Genomic DNA, 19,784 nt, shown 5'->3' on the forward strand with positions numbered 1-19,784 from the left:
GGTGGGCGCGCATCGGCGCGCGTCCACAACAACCGGAAGTCGACCGGCATCCGACTTCCGGTTTCTGCGCTCGGCCCCGCCCCCTCCGCCGCGTCACTTCCGCCGCGCGCCAGAGGCTGCGGGGACGCGCGGCAAGGGGCTAGCACTGCGCCGCCGGCTCGGAACCGCCGCTCCCTTTGTGGGACACCGCCGGCAGCGCCCGCCCGAACGGACCGCACCCCCGGGGGAAGGAGACACAGGGGGACCCGCTTACCTCACCGGCTCCATGGAGAAGGCGCCCACCGGACCCTGTCTCCGCCTGCTCTTACCACTGCCGTGGAAATCCTACCCGGACCCACCGTGGCGCATCCAGGGCCTCCAGCGAGACCGAGGTAGGAGAACCCCCCGCTACCTGAGTCGGTCCGCTGGCCTGGGAATTCAGTTATCCATGACGGACGATCTGTAGGGAGTTCTGTCCTTGTTAGGAACAGGAAACCAACTGATGCGTGGGAGAGGTGCCGCCCTTTTGTATCTGTAGGTTTCCTGTTCCTGAAGGGCGGATCCCCTCTCAGGTGGTGCTGTCATGGACGACCGATAAATATGCCCCATCATGATCCCCTTCATGTAGAAATATGCCCCATCATGATCCCCTTCATGTAGAAATAAGCCCCATCATGATCCCCTTCATGTAGAAATAAGCCCCATCATGATCCCATTCATGTAGAAATATTCCCCATCATGTAGAAATATGCCCCATCATGTAGAAATATGCCCCATCATGATCCCCTTCATGCAGGAATGCCCCATCATGATCCCCTTCTTGCAGGAATATGCCCCACCATGATCCCCTTCTTGCAGGAATATGCCCCATCATGATCCCCTTCATGTAGAACTATGCCCCCATCATGACCCCCTTCATGTAGAACTATGCCCCCATCATGACCCCCTTCATGTAGAACTATGCCCCATCATGACCCCCTTCATGCATAATAGTGCAGCAGTCTACCATCTCTGCACGGTGGACCCCGGGCTGTGAACGCACCTCATTACCATCTTTTATTATTTGGTGCGTTCCGCCAGCCCTAACATAGTTGAGGAGTAAAGTCTATGTAGATAAGTTCGTGACACCACCTGTGGTTTCTGGTCAGAGGTGACCAGCGCTGTGATGTAGATCCTCTGTGACTGATGGTGTGATGTAGCAGAGATGGAATAGCTCTCCACAGGCAGAGCTTTTGTCCCTGGGCAGTAGTGATAGCAAAGATGTTGTATTTGGTAGAGGTAGATGTAGCAGTGTTGGGTAGGTGACGCAGGAAGAATTAGAGGACACAGCTAGGTGCAGTTCCAAAGCTTTACTCCAGTTCCAAAGCTTTACTTTACAGTTCACTTGCATGCACGTGCCCGCTTGGCACTGCGTCCTCCAGGTTAGGGGTCCAGCAAACTCCCAGGTAGATGGAGAACACCCTTTTCAGGACTCCTTCAGTGTGTACCTTTCCTGGCCGTCTCACTGTGCTGATTTCCTCCCTCCTGTCCAGCACCTTCACAAGCAGTGTCTCAAGCCAGCAAACTCGGATCTTGTCGGAAATAACCTCTAGGTCCCTGGATCCTATGTATCTACTGTGAGGTAGTGCTGTCATCTAGTAGGGGATACTCGCTTGCAGCCACAAAAAAAAAAAAATCACATCCGGCACAGGATTTTCATCAAATCAAAACAGTCCATGCGGTTTTTTCCTGCCTCAAACCACAGCAGCAACAGAAAGTTCACTTAACAGCATTACCAGCATAGCGTCCATTACAGAGTTTCCCTCTGTAAGCAATGTCCAGGATACACAGGCTCTTCAGCCTTCCTAATTATCTCACCCACGTCAGGGTTCTCTCATGGCTGTTCCTCCATGCGGCATGCATCCATTCCCTCCAGGGAAATTTCAGGCTCTGGCAGCCATTACACACAGCCACACACAGGCTGTTAGCCAGGAGACACTCCTGCGCATGGGACCTTCTGCTCTGGACCAACCAGGTCCCTGCATTCACCACATGTGACCTACCCTGGCCACATTATATGGTCCATAGCCACGCCCACTGGGTCACGTGACTATAACCTCATCACAGGTCCTTCACACACTCACACAGCCTTATACTACAGGCGTTTTCAGACTCACCTCTGGGTGGGTTTATAGGTAACCAGACCCGCCCATCTCTCTAGTTACCTGGAGACTTCTCCCTCTCATATTAAATCAGTATCTCAGCAAAGACCTTGCTGATCACACACCTATAAGTCTCCGTCTCAAAGCCACCCACTTTGAGATACCAAACAGCCATTCAATATTCTGCCATTCATCCTCTCTCCTGGAACCTCCACACAGCGCCCCCTAGCGGACACAGTGGTTACTACACCACATACCTCGCCCCTCTGTTCAAACTTGTGGGGTTGAACACACAACATTACATCAGGTTCTCGAGACCGGGCACTCATCACACCTTGCCCCTCAGGTCGAGAGAACCTTTTCCATCTGTCATACGGCCTCCTCTCTCTACGTTAGGCCTCCCCCAGCGGTCAGAATATCGGTCCTGCTCTTTGACCCTCCAGTTGCAGTCTGTCTGCGTCATCAGACACTGTTTAGTCACCACCTTCCTCTCTCTGTTTGTTCCGTTCCCCGACCAGCTCCCCTGGTTGGTACGGTCATCAGTCTTAAACAGGCCTACTGACTCATTTAGGGTCTCACAGGAACTACGGTCTCTCAACGTCATCCTGCCAGTCGAACTACCACTTGCTGACATTCTTAGGCCACCTGCCCTGTCACTTCTTGGCGGAACTCCTCGGGTCCTTACATCTTGTTGGGTTGCAGTCGGCCGCCACCTGGTATTCCGTACTTCTTTATTAATTCCCCGGCGGTCCTGCCTCAACTGCTCAATCTCTTGCAGGTACCCCACTCGATATTCCAAGAGCAACCGAAAGTCTCTCAGGCTCTCCACGGAGTCAACTACCATGATGGGAATCGGTTATGATTGAGTCACCGTAGGAGGCAGACACAAAAATAGAAGCTACGTCCAGAAAACCAGAGAAGTTGGCAACTATCAGATTGCAGACCCCTGAACCTATCAACACAACTAGCAGTAGCCGTGGGGGGTTCCTACGATGCCCTAGACCCCTCGATCACAGCCGGAGCGCTAAATAGCCTAAAGACAGAAAAGGAAATCTAAACTGCCCCAGAGCAGACCCCAAAGTAAAAGGCAGCCCCCAACATATAATGACGGTGAAGCAAGATGAAAAAACACTCACACAGACAGAAAGATAGGCTGAGCAAACGATGGGGCCCAAGCTAGCAAAACAGAACAGGAAAGGAAGGTAGCTGTCTGCAATCTGCCAAAACCCTATCAAAGACATAAGCCAACAAGCTGATATGAAAAAGACCCTGAAGCAGCTAGGCTTCAAAAACTAAATCAGCACTCAGGTATTTTCAGAAGACAGAGCTAAAGGAATTCAGCACACCCCAGCAGGGAATGGCAGAAATCCAGAAAAACAAAGCAAAGCAAAGTCTAAGCACAAATGCAAAAAGCCGAGCAGAAAACTTAGCTTTAGAGGAGCAGGAATTCAGACTGGTCTCCAAGGATCCCACAGAGAAATCACCCGCAGGGCAGAAGGGCATCGGCAGCCTTATATCCAGTCATTAACTCCACTCAGCCAGTCATCATCATCAGACTCAGGTGTTTGATAATCAGGCTCACTACCTTTCTTTACCAGAAGAGTGAAGGGGAAAATGAACTCACAACAGGAATCCTACCCACTTCACTGGATACTTGATAGTCATCATAAGGAGGGATCCTCACTCTCACCACACCGGAGATATTTACAAGGTCTTGCATTACCTTCCCGGATCTTCCAATGATTCTCCCAATCAGAGCTTTGGGTACTGGCGCCACATCTTTCCGCAAACCCAGCTGATCCATAGCCTCCCTTGCTAACTCTAGGCGTCGAGCAGCCTTCACATTACTCTGCCTGACCCACTGTTTAGTGTGGAGACACTGTAGATGCATCTGTTTCAGGACAGCTACTCGGTTTGACGTATCTTCCCTGTCCGATACTATCACCAACTGCCGAGTCTCAGGTACCCAGCGCACCTTACACGCTTTGACCGCCTCTTTGAAAGCCTCATGCACACCTTCCTCCGCACAGGCTTCTTGCATGTCCTCTGGTACATCAGTCACAGACTGGAAGGTTGTGGTCTTGCTCTCTTCCTGGACCGAAGGCTCTAGCTTTACCACAGACACTTCCCTCACTACAGTTGAGCCGACCGGGTGACTGTCTTCTTCAGTTCTTAACTCACGAACTTCACACAATTTGATCACTTCATGACCCTTTGCCACAAGGGCTACTGGCCGTTCTGTCCTGTTATCACTTGTGCTCACTTGCGATAAGTCTTTGTCCAATTTCTCCCGCAGAATACTTTTAACTACTCCTGTGAGTTCTTCCATTTCTTTCCTAAGGGTCTTGTTCACATTTTGCCACATTGACAGGTGACCTCTGAGCTGCAAGACTTCTTTCTCGAGCTCCTCTACTCTGTGCTCGGCCATTTGTCTCATCACAATTTCTCGCTCGAGATGGTCCTTCACTGTCTCTTTTATTAACTGTATCTCCTGCTCTAGTTCTCTTTTGGCCAGTATGTGTTGCACCATTACTTCTTTAATTATGTCGTTAGTCCTATCAGTTGAGTGAACCTCACAGTTGTCCTCTGACTGTGTCTCTACACCCGTTATCTTCTCGATCAGGTTACCATCAGTCCCGTCACGAGTTTCAGTCAGCACAGCACTAGATTCTGTTCTAGTGGTGGCTACTGGCAACAACACGTCACAGTCACACCACCCCGTACGGTAAACACCCAAGACACTCTCTGTCCGTGTGTCAGCTCCGCTCTTTTTGTTTATCACACCCTTCTCATTCACACCGTTGTACCCTTCAGGTGACGTCCGGTCAGTAAGTTCGTCTGACGCCATCCTTTCTCCGGTCGCCCCTACGTCTGGCCTGTCCACGTTAGGAGGCGTCAGGGTCTGCTAGGCCCAAAGTAGAAGCGTCTCTACCCTCCTGCCCCACATCCTCAAATATGACGTAGTCCCGGTGCCTCTCATAGGTACGCACTAAGTTTGGTGGCATGCTACCGCCTTGGCACTCCCCCTTTTTCATCTCAATCAGGACTCTGTCCACCTTATAATACACAACAACCCCATGGACGCAGAGAACTCTGACGTTTTTCTCGGTCAGAGATAAAACGAGCGGAGTTCCTGTCAGAGTCACCTGACTCTTTGAGTCCAGCCTACCAGAGACTCCTTCCTGGTACAGTATCTTGGTACACACCTGGGGCCCGTCATTACTACCCGGAAAGTCTATCTTACATTCCTCCCAAGACATACACATACACTGCAGTACTCCAGACATACCCACTGAGTGAACAAGTGCTGCCATTTCCTGAACCACCCCAATTTGGGTTACCGCCCCCTCCCGGGACTCCACCCCTTTTTGGGTTACCACCCTGATTTGGGCCAACGCCCCCTTTCGGGATTTCCCCATGTCCGTTTTACCAGTCTTCTCAGACCACAGTTCACACAACACAGTTTGTCTTAACGATACCACACAAGTCCTTTTTGGCACCACCACAGCTCCTGCTGTCACCGACACCACCAGCTGCTGTTCACACACATGGCGGCTGGATTCATTGCAGCTCCTACGCTGTCTTCGTGGACCCGCCGATCCACCGGAAGCCGCTTGTCACCTTCGTAACCACGCAGAGTTACCGGAAGCCGCTTGTCACCTTCGTAACCCCGCCGAGTTACCGGAAGCCGCTTGTCACCTTCTTGACTCCCACTAAGCCACCACAGGCTGAGTTGAGATAAGAAGAAAAAACACCACACAAAACCTCACGTGTCCTGTCTGTGTGCTATTAAGGACGTACCGTCTCCACCTGAAACCGTCCAACACACAGGGCGCACCGGGTGCTATTCAGGGAGCGGCCCTCCTCCCAGGGTTTCCCAACACACTGGCCTCACCAGGTCCAGGGGCTTAGCGGGTGCTCTTCAGGACATCCGTCTCCTCCTGAGACTGCCCAACACTCACACCTCACCAGGTCGAAGGTCATACCACGTGCTCCAGGGATCCGATTCTTCTCCCAGAACCTCCCAACACTGACCCTTCAGGACCTTGCTCACTGAACCCTTCAGGTACACAATCTTTCCCACTGACCCAGGTCAGTACAATACGAACACCTGTCCGTTACCTGTGTCGGCCCCACAGGTCCTCGGATACCTCTTCTCCACAGAGGCACCCTATCAAACACCAGTCTCTTTCTCCTGAGGAAACGGCCAGACTGGGCTCACCGATCCGGACAGTGCCTTACTCACTAGACCGCCCCATGGTTCCAGAACCACAGCCGGACAGTGGCTTCCCCAACCGTCAGCCTTCCTGGCTCAGCGTTGCCAGCACTGCAACATACGCTTTTTTGAAACCGTTGCCCTTAGCAACCGACTTTGCAGTCCTCTTCCGTTGCTCCCAGCAACAAGGCTACAACAATGCCCATAGCTTTCTCCACCAAATGTGAGGTAGCGCTGTCATCTAGTAGGGGATACTCGCTTGCAGTCACAAAAAAATCACATCCGGCACAGGATTTTCATCAAATCAAAACAGTCCATGCGGTTTATTCCCGCCTCATAAACCACAGCTGCAACAGAAAGTTCACTTAACAGCATTACCAGCATAGCATCCATTACAGAGTTTCCCTCTGTCAGCAATGTCCAGCATACACAGGCTCTTCAGCCTTCCTAATTATCTCACCCACGTCGGGGTTCTCTCATGGCTGTTCCTCCATGCGGCATGCATCCATTCCCTCCAGGGAACTTTCAGGCTCTGGCAGCCATTACACACAGCCACATACAGGCTATTAGCCAGGAGACACTCCTGCGCTCTGGACCAGCCAGGTCCCTGCATTCACCACATGTGGCCTACCCTGGCCACATTATATGGTCCATAGCCACGCCCACCGGTTCACGTGACTGACCTCATCACAGGTCCTTCACACACTCACACAGCCTTATACTACAGGCGTTTTCAGACCCACCTCTGGGTGGGTTTATAGATAACCAGACCTGCCCATCTCTCTAGTTACCTGGAGACTTCTCCCTCTCATATTAAATCAGCATCTCAGCAAAGACCTTGCTGATCACACACCTATATGTCTCCATCTCAAAGCCATTCACTTTGAGATACTGTCGAGGTAGCTATTTAGGGAGGGCTAAATTAACCCTTCATGTTTGATCCAGTGATTTCCAAATTATTCCACAGTGTTGCTAGCAACTCAAATGACCACACGGAGACTGGGGTCTCTGTACGGGAGGATCGAGGCAGCTCACTAAGCCCCTTTATTTTAGTCACATCTTTTATAATCTTTTGCTTAATTATGCAAGGTTCTCAAGTACCAATAGCATCATTTCACTTTATAAGCCAATAATATTGCAAGAAAACCGGAAACTACATATATGTCCGTATCCAAATAGAAAGTAGTATAATGACATATTCTTCAGAGTTTTACACCCCCCGCCTCCGTTATCTTTGCACCTGATGAGAACAGTCTGGTTTCATGACAGCCCTTGCCAATTACAAAAATTTATCTTACAGCAACAAAAATGAAGAAACGAAACCTTCAGAGAATGGATAAAACGAAACTTCAGCTCTGATTTTAGTATTAACCCTTCACAATACCAAACGGCCATTCAATATTCTGCTATTCATCCTTTCTTCTGGAATCTCCACACAGTGCCCCCTAGCGGACACAGTGGTTACTACACCACACTACCTTTTCAGCGAATAATTGTGGATTTGGCTGCAGCACTTGCAATGCTCGGAGCCTCTGGTTGATCTAGCTGAGTCCGTTGTTCACTCCACAATTTTTAGGGCCAGTCCCTATACTGTTATCTGGCGTGGAACGAGCCCCACGGACAGTATGGTCGCTGCCCGTGCCTCTAGGATCCCTTCCTTCTTCAGGGAGCTTCCTTCTGTCTGTTTCCTTTCCAGCAGCTCCTCCTGACAGGGAGATGCTCCAGCACACATCTGTCCACTTCCTCCCCTCCGGGAAGACTCCTGACTAAACTGCCCCTCATGATCCCTTTCATGTAGAACTATGCCCCATCATGACCCCCTTCATGCAGAACTATGCCCCATCATGATCCCCTTCATGCAGAACTATGCCCCATCATGATCCCCTTCATGCAGAACTATGCCCCATCATGATCCCCTTCATGCAGAACTATGCCCCATCATGATCCCCTTCATGCAGAACTATGCCCCATCATGATCCCCTTCATGCAGAACTATGCCCCATCATGATCCCCTTCATGCAGAAATATGCCCCATCATGATCCCCTTCATGCAGAAATATGCCCCATCATGATCCCCTTCATGCAGAAATATGCCCCATCATGATCCCCTTCATGCAGAAATATGCCCCATCATGATCCCCTTCATGCAGAAATATGCCCCATCATGATCCCCTTCATGCAGAAATATGCCCCATCATGATCCCCTTCATGTAGAAATTGCCCAAGCCAGCACCTCCATCATTTCCTCCTCCCCATCACTCCCATCTCACCATCACCTCCATCATTGGCCATCTCACCCATCACTGGCCCTCTCCTCCCCTATCACTCCCATCATTGGCCCTCTCCACATTATTGACAAAACACACACACACACACCACCGCGGCCACACACACACACCAGCAGCCACACTCACCTCTCCGCACGCCGGCAGCTTCCTCGGCTCTCATTTCCTCTCATACATTGAAAGGTGCGGCCGCAGCTGGACGACATCATTCAGCTCCGCAGCCGTGCCGCTCAATGTGAGAAGCAGGAAGCTGCCGCTCCGGATCACTGAGGCGAGACCGCGTGCCAGCCGAGAGGGGAGGGCAGGCGTGCTACAGGTTCGCCATCACTGTTCTAGTATGTGGTGGAATATACAGCGCACTGGGGACTGTAGGGATTATCCAAAACAGAGCTAAATTCAAGCTGTGAAGTGTTTTAGACATTTTATGCACCTTACAAGTTTAAAAAAGGGAGGGGTGTAAAGAAGTTAGAAGTCTGGAAATGCAGCTTATCAAAGGGGCACTCCATAATTTTGGTGTAAAAGACTCTCTGACGCAAGCCACCCAAGAGGTGGTGTAAGTCTGGCGACCATCAACTAAAGTTGAGCAGAAAGATTCACAGGACCCCGGCCCATGTTTAAAGCCCGTAGCTGCTAGACCAGCGCTCTGAAAACCTCCACTTATCTAGGACATCACCGGCGCTTAGTAGGCCCACATGGCGTCATTCCGCAAAATAATTACATTACAGGGTTTTCTAATCAGAATGGACTCCACAGGTAGCAAGAGGTTCACAGCAGGGCTGTGGAGTCGGTAAGCCAAACCTGCGACTCCGACTCCTCAATTTCCCTTACACCGATTCCAACATGTATTGCTTATATTTAAGTGAAAAATTTATTGTAGTACAATGAACATCAGACATTTAATCATGCTTATGATACAATAATCAAGATATTTAGATAGAACATAATATATATTTATTGGAATACAACTTTAGAACACAAAAAACTAATAAAATGTAAAGATGTAATACACTATGTAATATCGATTACATATATACAGTACAGACCAAAAGTTTGGACACACCTTCTCATTCAAAGAGTTTTCTTTATTTCCATGACTATGTAAATTGTATATTCACTCTGAAGGCATCAAAACTATGAATTAATACATGTGGAATTATAAAATTAACAAAAAAGTGTGAAACAACTGAAAATATGTCTTATATTCTAGGTTCTTCAAAGTTAGCCACCTTTTGCTTTGATTACTGCTTTGCACACTCTTGACATTCTCTTGATGAGCTTCAAGAGGTAGTCACCGGAAATGGTCTTCCAACAGTCTTGAAGGAGTTCCCAGAGATGCTTAGCACTTGTTGGCCCTTTTGCCTTCACTCTGCGGTCCAGCTCACCCCACACCATCTCGATTGGGTTCAGGTTTGGCGACTGTGGAGGCCAGGTCATCTGGCGTAGTACCCCATCACTCTCCTTCTTGGTCAATTAGCCCTTACACAGCCTGGAGGCGTGTTTGGGGTCATTGTCCTGTTGAAAAATAAATGATGGTCCAACTAAACGCAAACCGGATGGAATAGCATGCCGCTGCAAGATGCTGTGGTAGCCATGCTGGTTCAGTATGCCTTCAATTTTGAATAAATCCCCAACAGTGTCACCAGCAAAGCACCCCCACACCATCACACCTCCTCCTTCATGCTTCACGGTGGGAACCAGGCATGTAGAGTCCATCCGTTCACCTTTTCTGCGTCGCACAAAGACACGGTGGTTGGAATCAAAGATCTGAAATGTCGACTCAGACCAAAGCACAGATTTCCACTGGTCTAATGTCCATTCCTTGTGTTCTTTAGCCCAAACAAGTCTCTTCTGCTTGTTGCCTGTGCTTAGCAGTGGTTTCCTAGCAGCTATTTTACCATGAAGGCCTGCTGCACAAAGTCTCCTCTTAACAGTTGTTGTAGAGATGTGTCTGCTGCTAGAACTCTGTGTGGCATTGACCTGGTCTCTAATCTGCGCTGCTGTTAACCTGCGATTTCTGAGGCTGGTGACTCGGATGAACTTATCCTCCGCAGCAGAGGTGACTCTTGGGCTTCTTTTCCTGGGGTGGTCCTCATGTGAGCCAGTTTCTTTGTAGCGCTTGATGGTTTTTGCCACTGCACTTGGGGACACTTTCAAAGTTTTCCCAATTTTTCAGACTGACTGACCTTCATTTCTTAAAGTAATGATGGCCACTCATTTTTCTTTACTTAGAATTTGTATTATAGCAATAAAAAAAGCAGCTAACAGTCTATTCAGTAGGACTATCAGCTGTGTATCCACCAGCCTTCTGCACAACACAACTGATGGTCCCAACCCCATTTATAAAGAAAGAAATCCCACTTATTAAACCTGTCAGGGCACACCTGTGAAGTGAAAATCATTTCTGGTGACTACCTCTTGAAGCTCATCAAGAGAATGCCAAGAGTGTGCAAAGCAGTAATCAAAGCAAAAGGTGGCTACTTTGAAGAACCTAGAATATAAGACACAGTATTTTCAGTTGTTTCACACTTTTTTGCTAATTATATAATTCCACATGTGTTAATTCATAGTTTTGATGCCTCCAGAGTGAATCTACAATTTTCATAGTCATGAAAATAAAGAAAATTCTTTGAATGAGGCGTGTCCAAACTTTTGGTCTGTACTGTGAGTATATATCACTATGACTTATCTCAGCTAAGACAAAGCCTAGATCCTCAGGCTACATTCACACCATGGGCGAAGCCAGGATCAAACCTGGGGGGGGGGCAGAACCTCCCACTGTTCCGCAGAACCTCATATTGCACACCTCAGCCGCTGCAGAGCCTCATACTGCACACCTCTACATTTGAAAATAAAGCCTGAACCTTAAGAAGATGTGGTGATGAATGCAGTCTATTTATTCCAACTATCAATTGATGTTGATGTGTTACTGAAGACGAGCAATGCCTGTCCTGGGCGTCCTTTTGGGCAGCTATGAGGTGTACCTGACTGGTGCTTAAAATAAAAAAAAAAAAAGGGAGGCGAGTTAGTCTGTGTGCTACCCGACTTTCATTCTTTTTGGTACAGATAAGATATGGATAGACAGATATGGATAGACAGAGCAGATTTCTAATCTGCTTTTGCTATTGAATTCATTATCTATGAGCTCAAAAAACTTTCAGGTGATGCGGTTTTTTAAAAAGCTGATCTGCTTTTGCAGCTGAAAAACGTATCCTCAAAAAAACGCAGGAAAAACGCTGTGTGTGAATGTAGCCTTAGATCAGGAATAGAACAGCCATTTATAGGACATTTCATAACTTTCCCAAATTCCTATGAAAAAATATTCAGCACATTCTGCATTGAACTACTGTACCCAATTTATTATATATTTTAGGAGTCGGAGTGGGTCCATTTTATACCGACTCCACCAAAATGAGCACCGACTCCAACTCCACGACTCCGACTCCACAGCCCTGGTTCACAGGGCTCTCTATTCCAGGGGCCACAAACTGCTGACAAGGCCACTGGATCAGGATCTTGCAATTTTTTTTGTCCTACTCTAGTATAAACTAAACAATTTCAGTTGCCAAACATTCTCGCCTGACTGTCCCATATACATGAAGAGAGTAGAGTTGCAGCAAAAACCATTTAGCAACCACAAATTTGCCAGCAGGACAAAAGAATTGTGCAGTTGAATACTGACCTCACATGATGTTCAAGTAAGGCTCTGTGCACACGTAGCAGAAAATTTCTGCTTAAAAAAGCGCGTTTTTATGCGTTTTTTTCCGCACGGTTCCTGACACATAGCAATAGCCAGAAATGCGGAAAAATCCGCGAAATTAATGAGCATGCTGCGGTTTTTACAGCGAAGCTTTTTTTCGCGTTAAAAACGCATCAATATGCACAAAAAGTGCAAAATGCATAGAAATGAATGGGATGCTTATTTTTAGTGTTTTTTTAGCTGATTTTTTTGGCAAATCCGCTAAAAAAGGCTAAAAAAAACGCTGTGTGCGCACACAGCCTAAAACACAAGAGACTTCTTTATACACTAAGTAGTTATCCAATCCAGCCTAAAAACAAGCACGTTCATACTATTTAACAGCTGTGTATGGGGTCATTTAGAGAAAAGTGTCTAAGTCCAAGTGTCTACTATGTCTGTGCACACAGACTACAGTGTAAGTGAGGACATTTTCTCAATGTATACTGTAATGTTGCCATATGCCCCATTCACCAGACAGAGGTCACGTTTGTTCTTTCGGCCTTCATCTAACAGGTGAGTCTATATATTATTTGTTTCACTGTACAGTAAACAGCAGACTGTTCCTTCCTATAGGCCCCTGCAATGCAACACATACCATGTGGTTTTACACACGAACATCCAACTTACATACTACTCATAGTAAAGATACAAAGAAAAAACAACAACACACCAACATAAATCTAATTGGTCACCTCTTTCCGGCCACCCCATGTCCATTCCTTTTTTGTTTTGCCATTATGAGCCGCATCACCAGCTTCTTCACTGCAAGCCAGAACTTCTAGTCGCGCCCAGGCCTCGACAGCTGTCCTGGCCTATAGTGAAGCGGCCAGAGATGCGGCAGGCAACAGTGGAAAGAGGACTGGATGGTGATCAACAGGCAGTGGGGCAGCTAGAGAGAGGAGCAATTAGGCACATATTAAGCTTTTTCTTTCTACAATGGGTAGCTAAAATGATACTAGCCTGACTGATATGGCCACTTCTGGGCACTATCCTCAAGTGAACCACCAAACTAGCAGAGGATTTACCAATTGGGAAGTAATTTTACAATGTTTCTCATTTTTCCAAACAATGTCTCAGAATCCCAATAATGTGTTTGGAGATAAAATGTGAACAGATGACAGGTGACAACCATCTAGATGTGAACTGTTCAATAACCTAGAACAGGCCAGCTGGCACATATATACGCTACACTGGCTTATTGGTTCACTACTATTGCTCTCTGTTATCACACATTTCAGGCTAAGCAGTGGGAATGATAGACTTGGGGTATGTGCACACGTTGCAGATTCTGCTGCAGATTTTTCCGCGCAGATTTGGCTAAATCCGCAGGTCAAGTGACATGCGTTTTACCTGCGGATTTAGTGCGGATTATCCTGCAGTTTTCCCCTGCGTTTTGACACCTGGTAATAGAGCAGTTGTCAAACCGCTGCAGATTCCGCACAAAGAAGTGACATTCTGCGGATTTAAAACAGCAGCTAATCCGCACGGGAAAATACTCAGCATGTGCACTGCGTTTTTCAATTTCTATTGACTATAAAAGGTACTGTACAATGCAGCAGAAACTGCTGCGGATCTGCAGGGCTAAATCCGTGGCAGAGCCGCAGCAGAATCCGCAACGTGTGCACATAGCCTTTAGGTGGAACTATGCCATATGATGCAGTAAAAGACTGGCACAGACGACAATGAGAATTTTTTGGTATACGGCAGAAGGCATCTCCAGTCAGCAGGCAGGGAACTACCCATATGAACAGTACTCGTGCATAAATGCACCATTCAGCAGGCAGGCCAGTACCCGTGTATAATGCACCAGTCAGGCCACTGCCTGAGTATAATGCACCAGGCAGGCCACTGCCTGTGTATAATGTACCAGTCAGCAGGCAGGGAACTACCCAGAAATAACACAGGACAATACACATGTACAGTGCCTTGCGAAAGTATTCGGCCCCCTGGAACTTTTCAACCTTTTCCCACATATTCTTCAAACATAAAAATACCAAAATGTAAATTTGTGGTGAAAAATCAACAAGTAGGACACAATTGTGAAGTTGAACGAAATTAATTTGTTATTTTAAATTTTTGTGGAAATTCAAAAACTGAAAAGTGGGGCATGCAATATTATTCGGCCCCTTTACTTTCAGTGCAGAAAACTCACTCCAGAAGTTCAATGTGGATCTCTGAATGATCCAATGTTGTCCTAAGTGACTAATGATGATAAATATAATACACCTGTGTGTAATAAAGTCTCCGTATAAATGCACCTGCTCTGTGATAGTCTCAGAGTTCTGTTTGATGCACAGAGAGCATCATGAAGACCAAGGAACACAACAGGCAGGTCCGTGATACTGTTGTGGAGAAGTTTAAAGCTGGATTTGGATACAAAATGATTTCCAAAACTTTAAACTTCTCAAGGAGCACTGTGCAAGCGATCATATTGAAATGGAAGGAGTATCATACCACTGCACATCTACCAAGACCCGGCCATCCCTCTAAACTTTCATCTCAAAGAAGGAGAAGACTGATAAGAGATGCAGCCAAGAGGCCCATGATCACTCTGGATGAACTGCAGAGATCTACAGCTGAGGTGGGACAGTCTGTCCATAGGACACTGCACAAATCTGGCCTTTATGGAAGAGTGGCAAGAAGAAAGCCATTTCTCAAAGATATTCATAAAAAGTGTTGTTTAAAGTTTGCAACAAGCCACCTGGGAGACACACAAAACATGTGGAAGAAGGTGCTCTGGTCAGATGAAACCAAAATCGAACTTTTTGGCAACAATGCCAAACGATATGCTTTGGCGTAAAGGCAACACAGCTCATCACCCTGAACACACCATCCCCACTGTAAAACATGGTGGTGGCAGCATCATGGTTTGGGCCTGCTTTTCTTCAGCAGGGACAGGGAAGATGGTTAAAATTGATGGGAAGATGCATGGAGCCAAATACAGGACCATTCTTGAAGAAAACCTGTTGGAGTCTGCAAAAAACCTGAGACTTGGATGGAGATTTGTCTTCCAACAAGGCAATGATTCCAAACAAAGCAAAATCTACAGTGGAATGGTTCACAAATAAGTGTATCAAGGTGTTAGAATGGCCAAGTCAAAGTCCAGACCTGAATCCAATCAAGTATCTGTGGAAAGAGCTGAAAACTGCTGTTCACAAACGATCTCCATCAAACCTCACTGAGCTCGAGCTGTTTGCCAAGGAAGAATGGGCAAGAATTTCAGTCTCTCGATGTTCAAAACTGATAGAGACATACCCCAAGCGACTTGCAGCTGTAATCGCAGCAAAAGGTGGCGCAACAAAGTATTACGTTAAAGGGGCCGAATAATATTGCATGCCCCACTTTTCAGGTTTTGAATTTCCACAAAAATTAAACATAACCAATAAATTTCGTTCAACTTCACAATTGTCTCCCACTTGTTGATTCTTCACCAAAAATTTACATTTGGTATCTTTATGTTTGAAGCATGATATGTGGGAAAAGGTTGAAAAGTTCCAGGGGGCCGAATACTTTCACAAGGCACTGTATAATAGAGTAGTGAGGGCACTACTTGTGTTTAACAGCAATCAGCAGGCACGCACCATCCATGTATAGTAATAGGGTAATGGCACAAAGGAAACTACTCGCGTATAACACAGTAGTGATGGCACTACGCACATATAACACACAGGGCACTAGCCTTGTACAATATACAGTAGTGAGTGCAGTACCCACGTGTAATAACACACAAGGTTAAGGCACTACCCGCGTATAACAAGACACTGAGCACTTGCCTTGTGCAATATACAGTACTAAGGGCAGTACCCATGCGTAATAACACACAGGGTTAGAGCACTACCCACGTACAATATATAGTAGTGAGGGCACTACCAGTGTATAATAATTCAGTATTGAGGGCAATGCCCATGTATAATAGTACAGTAGTGAGTACCATACCCATGTATAATACTGTGAGGACTGTACCCGGGTATAGAAGTACAGTAGTGAGGGCACTACCCATGTATTTAACAGTACAGTAGTGAGGGTACTACCCGCATATAACAACACAGGGTCAGGGCACTACCCAGTAGTGAAGACCGTACCTGTGTATAATAGTACAATAATGAGGCCACTACCCATGTATATAATAGTACAGTAGTGAGGGCGACTTTCCATGGGTGTAACGGTACAGTACTGAAGGCGACTACCCATGTATAATAATACAGTAGTGAGGGCCCCTATCCATGTATAATAACACACAGGGTTAGGACACTACCAGTGCATAATAGCAGTGAGGGCAGTGCCGTGTATAACCACACACAGGGTCTGGACAGTGCCGTGTATAACCACACACAGGGTCTGGACAGTGCCGTGTATAACCACACACAGGGTCTGGACAGTGCCGCGTATAACCACACACAGGGTCTGGACAGTGCCGCGTATAACCACACACAGGGTCTGGACAGTGCCGCGTATAACCACACACAGGGTCTGGACAGTGCCGCGTATAATCACACACAGGGTCTGGACAGTGCCGCGTATAACCACACACAGGGTCTGGACAGTGCCGCGTATAATCACACACAGGGTCTGGACAGTGCCGTGTATAATCACACACAGGGTCTGGACAGTGCCGTGTATAATCACACACAGGGTCTGGACAGTGCCGTGTATAATCACACACAGGGTCTGGACAGTGCCGTGTATAATCACACACAGGGTCTGGACAGTGCCGTGTATAATCACACACAGGGTCTGGACAGTGCCGTGTATAATCACACACAGGGTCTGGACAGTGCCGTGTATAATCACACACAGGGTCTGGACAGTGCCGTGTATAATCACACACAGGGTCTGGACAGTGCCGTGTATAATCACACACAGGGTCTGGACAGTGCCGTGTATAATCACACACAGGGTCTGGACAGTGCCGTGTATAATCACACACAGGGTCTGGACAGTGCCGTGTATAATCACACACAGGGTCTGGACAGTGCCGTGTATAATCACACACAGGGTCTGGACAGTGCCGTGTATAATCACACACAGGGTCAGGACAGTGCCGTGTATAATCACTCACAGGGTCAGGACAGTGCCGTGTATAATCACACACAGGGTCAGGACAGTGCCGTGTATAGTAGTAGTATAACCGCCTCTGAATGCGGACACTGCCGTGACACAGGCGCACACTAGGCGGGAGGTCTCCCTCACACGTACATTGCTCCCCTGCCTCCCTTGTACTCGGCACATCCCCCTAGGGGGCTGTGGGTCCTCTACGTAGCGTATTAGCCCCGGCAACCACCGACAGACATGGCGCTCCGGTCGGGGGAGGAGTCAGCGGCAGGGCCGTGCACGGAGAGGGCCGCGCTCCCTGCCTCGTTATTGGGTATAAATGTCCGGGCGCCGCGCACACAATGGCCGCACGTGTTCCACTTACCCGGTAGTGCACCTCCGCCTATTACCGCCACCGCCGCTCTGCCCTCCCCCGGATAGCGCCGGTATCAGTCACCGTGTGGGTGGGCGTGCTGTCCAGGAAATTGCGACCGCTCCTCTCCCGCCACCGGTGCGCCGTCCCCCCCAACTGTCTCACCGCCAGAAAATGGCGGCCGTGTATATGGGTGGGAAGTGACGTCAGCAACCCTAGAATTTACATGCACTTAGTGCCCCAAAAGCCACGCCCCTTCATGTTTGAAATTTTAGGGTTCCCCTCCAGTTACTCTTTTAGGATATAATGGAAGAATAAGAGGGTTCACAAAGTTTGGGGTGACTGCAATGTGCCCCTCTTAATCACCCTCCCCACCCCTCTATTGTGTTTACCTACAAAACTCTCGCGTTGCTTCCTCAAACCTAGTAGGAACGTCAGGTGGGCGGGGCTAAGTTGACATCAGTGTGACGATGGGAAGTCAGTGACTTGCATCCATAACCGCCCATTTTATGCTAATTTAATAGGTAGTGTGACTAAACTCCGCCCACAACCATTCAGCCAATAGGAACATGCTTCTATAGATGGTGTGGGTGGGATTATTTCTAATTGGAGGGAACCAGTCAGAATTGTTGGCAAATCCCAGTAGCCAATAGGAATGAAGTTCTCATGAGGAGCAGCATATTGGCCATATGTGTGACTGATGGCACAGTATTAATAGCCACTGCTCAGTAAGGGGCTCAAACTGGACTTGTTACTAACTTCAGTGTAGCATGATAATTTACCACAGAAAAGTCTGCACAAAAATTTACCACAGAAAATGTTCTAATTTCAATATTTCTGCCTGACACAAATTTCACCTCATGATAGTGCTGACTGAAATAAATAATAACCTCGTACAACAGCCCTAATACCTCACCTTGGCCCAGGCTCCATATTCCCATATTACACCCCTCAATCCAATATAAAGGTGTCATTTCCTATTATTGGGACTGTAGACTGTTCTCCCAGGGCACACAAGTCCCATTTTCTCTCAGACGCTCTCCAGACGTTTCTTAGCTCCTCTCTTTTTGAGGAAGCAAAGTGACCACCATTATAAAAGGAGACCGAGACAAAACTGTGATGGCCCTCATCTTAGTTGTTACCCAGCTTTCCCAGAACCAGACACACCAATCAGCCATAACATTAAAACCACTGAGGGGTGACTTGAATAGCCCTAATTATCTTGAGGTTCTGGGGTGGGATCTGCTAGGGAGAAAGTGGATGGCCAGTCCTTTATGTTGGAAGCTGGAAAAATGGGCAAGTGTAATCTGGCAAGGGTCAACTTGTGAAGGCTAGATGACTGGGTCAGAGTATCTGCTAATGGCAGGCTTGTGGGATCCTGTTCCTGTATATAGTGGTCAGTACCTACCAAAAGTGGTCAAGGAAAGGGCAACTGATGACAGGGTCTTGGGCAGCCGTGGCTCATGTATTCCCGTCAGAACCATAGAGGAACCACCTCATAGTTTACAGGACTGGAAGGAGCCACTGCAAACATCTTGGAGCCAGATCGCACAGGACACCACTATAGATCGTGCGGCGTTCATGCCTTGTCAAGACAGTGCTGGTTAGGCGGGTTTAATGTTAAGGCCGATCAGTGTCTATTAAGTCACGGCCGATGCATAACAGCTTGACAGAAGAGTATGACGCCTTTTTGTGTGCAAATTTTATCATACATTTTCTCTCCTGGGAAAACTGGCTTAAAGTAAAAAAAAGTAATTTTGATTAATTGTAGACATTCCGAAGGAAAATGTGATCTTTCCACCAACATTATTATTACAGTTTTTATTATTATAGCACTATTATTCCATGGCGTTTACATGTGAAAATGGATATATATATATAACAAATAACAAGTACAATAATCTTGAACAATACAAGTCATGACTGGTACATGAGGAGCGAGGACCCTGCCCGTGAGGGCTCACAGTCTACAGGGGATGGATGAGGATACCAAAATAATTTTCTCATTTAATCTGCACTGAAG

At 47.5% G+C, this 19,784-nt stretch overlaps 1 protein-coding gene across 5 annotated transcripts in view; it reads right to left on the minus strand.

The window, feature by feature from the left end:
- Positions 1-18,260, minus strand: part of ADNP2 (ADNP homeobox 2) — a 79,659-nt gene extending 61,399 nt beyond the window's left edge. For 2 of the 5 annotated variants that reach the window (XM_073566165.1, XM_073566156.1), the window contains exon 1: positions 18,154-18,260. The gene's annotated coding sequence lies outside the window, so the exon portion shown is untranslated. Of the gene's footprint in view, positions 1-17,773; positions 17,963-18,153 lie in introns of those variants that run through there. The other 3 variants (XM_073566161.1, XM_073566155.1, XM_073566157.1) reach the window with 2 other exon arrangements.
- Between the last annotated feature and the right edge of the window lie 1,524 nt (positions 18,261-19,784).

The sequence above is a fragment of the Dendrobates tinctorius genome, unplaced genomic scaffold, assembly GCF_039654945.1.
Source record: "Dendrobates tinctorius isolate UK_male_01 unplaced genomic scaffold, ASM3965494v1 ptg000004l, whole genome shotgun sequence".
Lineage (NCBI taxonomy): Eukaryota > Metazoa > Chordata > Amphibia > Anura > Dendrobatidae > Dendrobates > Dendrobates tinctorius.